This window comes from Equus asinus, chromosome 4 (genome assembly GCF_041296235.1).
Source record: "Equus asinus isolate D_3611 breed Donkey chromosome 4, EquAss-T2T_v2, whole genome shotgun sequence".
NCBI lineage: Eukaryota > Metazoa > Chordata > Mammalia > Perissodactyla > Equidae > Equus > Equus asinus.
Window position 1 is genome coordinate 99,668,553 of NC_091793.1, and position 6,419 is coordinate 99,674,971.

The 6,419-nt window shown below is 42.5% G+C and overlaps 1 non-coding gene across 1 annotated transcript; it reads right to left on the minus strand.

The window, feature by feature from the left end:
* Window positions 1-546: 546 nt before the first annotated feature.
* On the minus strand, window positions 547-737 carry LOC123285397 (U2 spliceosomal RNA). Its single transcript, XR_006527145.1, has one exon. It is a non-coding gene; the product is annotated as a U2 spliceosomal RNA (small nuclear RNA).
* Window positions 738-6,419: the final 5,682 nt, after the last annotated feature.

Sequence of the window (6,419 nt, forward strand, 5' to 3'; positions counted from 1 at the left end):
AACAAAACAACACAGAATTTCGCAGTTAGTCTAGTGGGAGTGGGAGATGTGTCTACTCTCGCACACCTGTCTTCTCCCACTTTCCCAGACAGGACCACCCTAGGTTTGGAGTATGGAATGAGAGGCAGGATCTCCTTACTTGACTCCTTTGGACGGGAGGCAGTGGGTGCTGCCACCGAGCTTGCTGCTGCCTCTCTAACACCAGCAAATTTTCTTCCCCCTCGATGGCTGCCCCTGTTGACTCTCCCTGGCTCACATGTTCTGGTACACAGTCTCTAGACATGGGGTACGGCGCAGGCTCAGTCTCTTCTTCTCTCTCTCAGTCCAGGTCTCCCCCTAACCAGATGGTCCTCTCGTCCAACGCTCTCTTGGATGCGGTTCTGGCAAGACGGCTCAAGCTCAGCTACTTTGTCTATTCCACTTACAGGAAACTCTATCCTTGCAGTGCAGACGATGGAGATGCAGCCTGGAGCCTCATGAAGAGTGAATTGGAGCGCTCTGTAGGAGACAAGGGGAACAAGAGAAAACAACCTATCATTAACTCAAAAGGAACGCACCATTCCTGGAAGTAATACAGTTCCAGGCTGAGGCATGGAGTGGACAGGACAAGCTCCCAATCTACCTCCTAATTCCAAACATTCATTTAATGCTCAGTACACAGACAGAGAACACTCAGATGCTTCAACTGATAAGCACAGATACTGCATTTGATTTTTGCCAATAGGCAGGGAAGGGATAACAGTTCTACTTAAGGCACACACCTCCCCTTTCACACTTGAGGCAGAGACTGTCATGTCCAGAGCTCCCCACATCTGTCCAGTGTTCTGAATCTTTCCCTGATATTGCTCTGACCTGATATAATGCTCCTGAAGAAACATCTTTCTCACTGAGAATGATCAATCTCAGTGTCTTCTTCCTGAGGCCTGATCCAAACAACTCCTTTGTGTACTCACTCACTAAACTTAATCGGTCAGCTCCTTCCTCCCAGCTCCCATATTTTCTGTAGCCCTTTGAAAGTCAAGGAACAACTCTGGGACTAAAATCAACAGACTATTTTTTTAAACTTTTTATTATGGAAATTTTCAACATTAACAAAAGTAGAAAGAATAGTATGATAAACTGGTATGTGCTCACCACCCAGCTCAACAATTATCAACTCTTGACCAGTCTATATCCCCACCTACTCTCCCTTCTTCCTGTTCCATGCGTCTAAATATAAGAACTCTTTTTGTTGTTTTACACATAACTGCAATACCGTCAACACAGCTAAAAAATAAACAGCAATTCTTAATTATCATTAAATATCCAGTCCGTATTCAAATTTCTACAATGGTTTCATAAATTGGGAATGCTAACAAAGTTTATCTGTTGTATTTGATTGAAACATTTCTTGCACGGATCAGATTACACCAGGTTATGGTGTGGTAGCCGACAACTCCAAAATCACAGAGGCTTACAACAGCTCAGGTTTATTTTCTGCTCACGTGAATTTCCATCATGAGTCAGCTCTGCATCCTCTTCGCTCCTGGCCACGGGCTGAAGAAACAGTCCCTATTTGGGATACACCCACTTGCTGGCAGATGGAAATGAGGAATGGTTGAAATACAATGACTTTTAAAACTTCTGCTCAAAAGTAGCAACCATCACATCTCCTCACATTTCATTGGTCAAAGAAAATCTTAGGGCCAAAGATGCTGTCAGTGGGGAGAAGAGCAGTATAATTCTCCCATAGGAGTGGGCAGCAAATATTGGGAATAATAGAACTATCTTTCTTTGTAAGTCTTTTTTAGGTTCTCCTCCTCATCTTTGTTTTCTTTTCAATTTACTATTTGAAGAAATTGGGTCATTTGTGCTGCAGAATTTCCTATATTCTCAATTTTGTTAATCGCATCCCTGTGGTACACTTGTTTAACATATTTCTCTGTCATCTCTATTTCTTCTAAACCTGTAGTTAAATATACAGGCATTATCAGATTCAAGTTCAAATTTTTGGCAAGGATGCTTCCTAGGTGGTCATGTGTATTACGTTAGTTATCTCTTGCTGTGTAACAAATCATCCCAAACCTTGGTGGCTTGAAACAATAATAATCATATATTATCTCATGGTTTTTGTGGATCAGGGATTCAGACAGGGCACAGGGGGATGGCTTATCCCTGCTTTATGATTTCTCGGGTCTAGCTGGAGAACTCAAAGTCTGGAGGACTGAAATCATCGGAAGGCCTGACTGAGGCTGAAGGTTCTTTGTCCAAGGTGGCTCACTCACTTGGATAGCAAGCTGGTGTTGTGGAATTGGTTCTTTTCTATGTGAGCCTGTCCAGAGGGCTGCTTGAGCATCCTCACAACATGGTGGCTGACTTCCCCCAGAGTGATGGATCCAAAGACCAATGCTGAAGCAGCAATGTCTTTTATGACCTAGCTTGTGAACTCATACACTGACACTTCCATTGGTCACAAAATCAGCCCGTATTCAATGTAGGAAGTCTATACAAAGGCATGAATACCAAGAGAGGAGGTTCATTGGGAGGCATCTTGGAGGCTGACTATTATACGTATGAAGTGGTTTTGATGTTAAAAAAGACAAGTAGGGACAATCTATATCATGTTGTGTAGGACAATGGCTTCTAGCATTTGAGATGCCGTGGTCCAGTACAGCTTCAGGGGGAAAAAAATAGGGCCTAAATGGAACTACTAGATCTTTATTTTGCCACGTAAAGTCACTCAAAAAGACTGAGCTATTAATTCTGCCATCATTATTTTTTCATTTTTTTAAAAAAAACCTTTTTCGTATAGAAGTACGTTATCTCAGAATGAAGAATTATCATTTTAGATGTGGAGCAAGGAGAATTCTCCTAAACTGCTAGTGGGAACATACATTGGGAATCCACTCAGAAAACCTTTTATAGTCAAGTTGAGGATTCACTCACTCTGTCACCCAGCAAGTCCACTCCTAGGTATACACCCTAAAGAAATGTACACACACACACCAGGAATCGTGTACAAGAATGTTCATACACTGGGGGCTGGCCCCGTGGCCGAGTGGTTAAGTTCGTGTGCTCCGCTGCAGGCGGCCCAGTGTTTCGCTGGTTCGAATCCTGTGTGCAGACACGGCACTGCTCATCAAGCCACGCTGAGGCAGCGTCCCACATGGCTCAACTAGAAGGACTCACAACTAAGAATATACAACTGTGTACCGGGGGGCTTTGGGGAGAAAAAGAAAAAAATAGAATCTTTTAAAAAAAAGAACGTTCATAGCACCATGTTAACAGTACTCCTGAACTGGAAACAAACCAAATGCCCATAGATAGACAAATTGATGTATATTCATACTGTGTGATTCCATTTATATAAAACCCCCAAACAAACAATACTAAAGTATAGTGCTCTGGGATGCATGCTCTGATGAAAAGAGTTTAAAAAAAAGAGCAACAGTGTGGTTAGTATAAAGGTCAAGTTGTAGTTACCTTTGGGGAGAGGGAGCATTTCTGATCTTGAGGAAACACAAGGTGGAGACTGCTGGGAGACCGGCAATGTTTATTTATTGACCTTAGTGATAGTTACACAGATATTGTCTTGATAACTCATTAAGCTGCACATCTCATGTTTTTTCTGTGTGCTATATTTTACCATAAAAAGGGGTGTTTAAAAGGGAAAGAAAATTAGTCTTTTTAATTAAAAATTTTAGTTTTAGGGGAAACTTTTTTAAAAAAGACCATCTGTTCTTTTTCAGCTCCATCATCCCTTTCCCACCCCTTTCTCCATACGGGGTGTCAGCAGGATCTCTGCTAGTTCCAGCACTGGCAGCCTCACACTAGAGACTTGCACATGTCCCTGACTCAGTGGAGCAGGAATAGATGTGGTTATATACACACACGTGCACACACACACTCATGGGGCGTCCTTCCCTGTGCTTCAGGAAGAGGATACGCCTTTGGTCCTCTTCCTAGGTTGGCAAGAAGAGGGAATAGCCTCTCCTCAAGAACTCTGCAGCCCTGCCAAAAGGTCCCCTACTTCTTACTCCCCGGCCTTCTAGGCAGGAATGATGATAGACTTGCTGGCTCTTCTGACAGGCCCTGTCAGAAAGCCCTGCTGGCAGCCCCAGTGCCTGGCAGTGCCCTGGACTAAGAGTGTGTGGTGCTTAGCGCTGTAGTTCTCAGCAGTGGACCTGCATAGTGCACTTTGGTACAGGCACCTTACAGCGTCCTGGTACACCACTGTTGATGGAGCATCTATTACATGCCAGGGATTTTGCAAGTTGTTCTACATTGTGCAATGCTTTATAATTTACAATATTTTATTTCATTCTCATAACAATCCTTTGAAATAGTTGGGAGATATCTAATTATTTCCATTTTTCAAAAAGGCCATTGAGCCTCCAAAGGCTTGAGTATCTTAGCTAAAATCACTGTAAAGGGCTAGCCTTACCTCTGAATACTTCCCATACCCACAGCCTCTTGACAGAAGAGTAGCCCTGGGTGGTTCCTCAGACAGTATTTATTTGATGGTATCTCCCGAACCACTTCCCACCCCAGTCCACAGCTGATTTTGCCAGAAATGGTGACCTGACTCAAGGGCAGCCAAGCTATAGGGCAGAGATATATGGGGTGGCCTGGAGAAACAGATCTGCCCAAACAGGTAAGATGGTAATTACATAGATAATTAGATTGTCTCGGAATTGTTTTGTGAAAAATACAAGGAAGCTGTTCTTATAAGAGGAAAAGCTACAAGACACCAGAGATGAGGAAGTTGTGCACAGATGCCATAAGGCAGTAGGAATCATTAAAAACAGGGAGTATGAGTAAGAGTAAGGTAACTGTGAACAGAAAACATATATATATTTGAAACAAATAGAAAGTGAGTTATTTAAATGGCATTGGCAGGAGCACCGGAAGGAAAGATTTCAAGGGACTAAGTTCCCATAATGATGGGGACCAGCACTCCTGTTGCTGAGGAGGCTTAGTCCAGGCCTTGTACTTAAGTTCCCTCTCATTTCTTTTTTTAAATTTTGGGCAGATGACCAACCTATGAAGACAATGATAAAGGAAGTCTGAGCCTACAGGCAATGAATATTCTATCTAATTGGATGACAAGAGTGAAGTCTTTTTTCCAAAGGACTGATGGAAAAGTAGCTGAGAGAAAAAAGAAAGTTAGAGAATCAATCCAGGAAGTCTAACATCTCATTAATAGGCTAGAGAGATTTAAAAAAAAAAAAAAAGGACTAAACAGAATGAAATAGAATGAAGGAAATTATCAAAGAAATAATGGAAGAAAAATCCCCACAACTAGATGATGTGAATTTTCAGAGGATAAGGTCCCACTGAATGCTCAGTGAAACAAATGAGACAGGAAAAGAAACAAAAAGCCATGGCATATCTTCACATAATTCCAGAACACCAGGGAAAAAGAGAAGACTCTAAAAGCTACAAGAAAGAAAAACAGGTGACACAAAAGGAATAGGTAGGAGAAAGACACTAGACTTTATTTTTTCATTTTTTTTAAAGATTGGCACCTGAGCTAACAACTGTTGCCAATCTTCTTCGTTGTTTTTATTCTTCTCCCCAAAGCCCCCCAGTACATAGTTGCATATTCTAGTTGTGAATGCCTTTGGTTGTGCTATGTGGGATGCTGCCTCAACGTGGCCTGATGAGTGGCGCCATGGCCGCACCCAGGATCCGAACTGGCGAAACGCTGGGCCGCTGAAGCAGAGTATGGAACCTTAACCACTCGGCCATGAGGCCGGCCTCCACACTAGACTTCTTAACAGCAACACTGGATGCCAGAAGACAGTTTTGAAAAAAACCACTGTTTATCAACTAATACCCAGCTAAACTGTCAATCAAGCTTGAAGGAGGAATAAAAATATCTTCAGTCACTCAAGGCCCTGAAAGATTTATCTTCCAGGTGCCCTTTCTCTGGAAGCCACTAAAGTTTGGGTTCCAGCAAAATGAGTGAGCAAACCGAGAAAAAAGCAAAGAACAAAGAAAATAGGAAAGCCACAAAGAGAACCCCTAGGCAGTGCAGGAAACCTAGAGAGCAACCACTCTACGTTGAAGCAAGATAATGACAGGCTTGGAGAGAGTAGTCTCCAGGAAAAAGGATGATTCATACAGGTGAGGATTTGGCAAATTTTTTTTTTTTTAAGATTTAATTTTTCCCTTTGCTCTCAAAGCCTCCTGGTACATAGTTGTGTATTTTTTAGTTGTGGGACGCTGCCTCAGCATGGCTTGATGAGTGGTGCCGTGTCCGCACCCAGGATTTGAACTGGCGAAACCGTGGGCCATCGAAGCAGAGCACACGAACTTAACCACTCGGGAATGGTGCCGGCCCCAGGATTTGGCAAAATTTATATCTTTATGATAATGAGTCTCATTGATCCATCCATATGTACTTCATTGTTTTAATTACTGTAACTTCATAATGT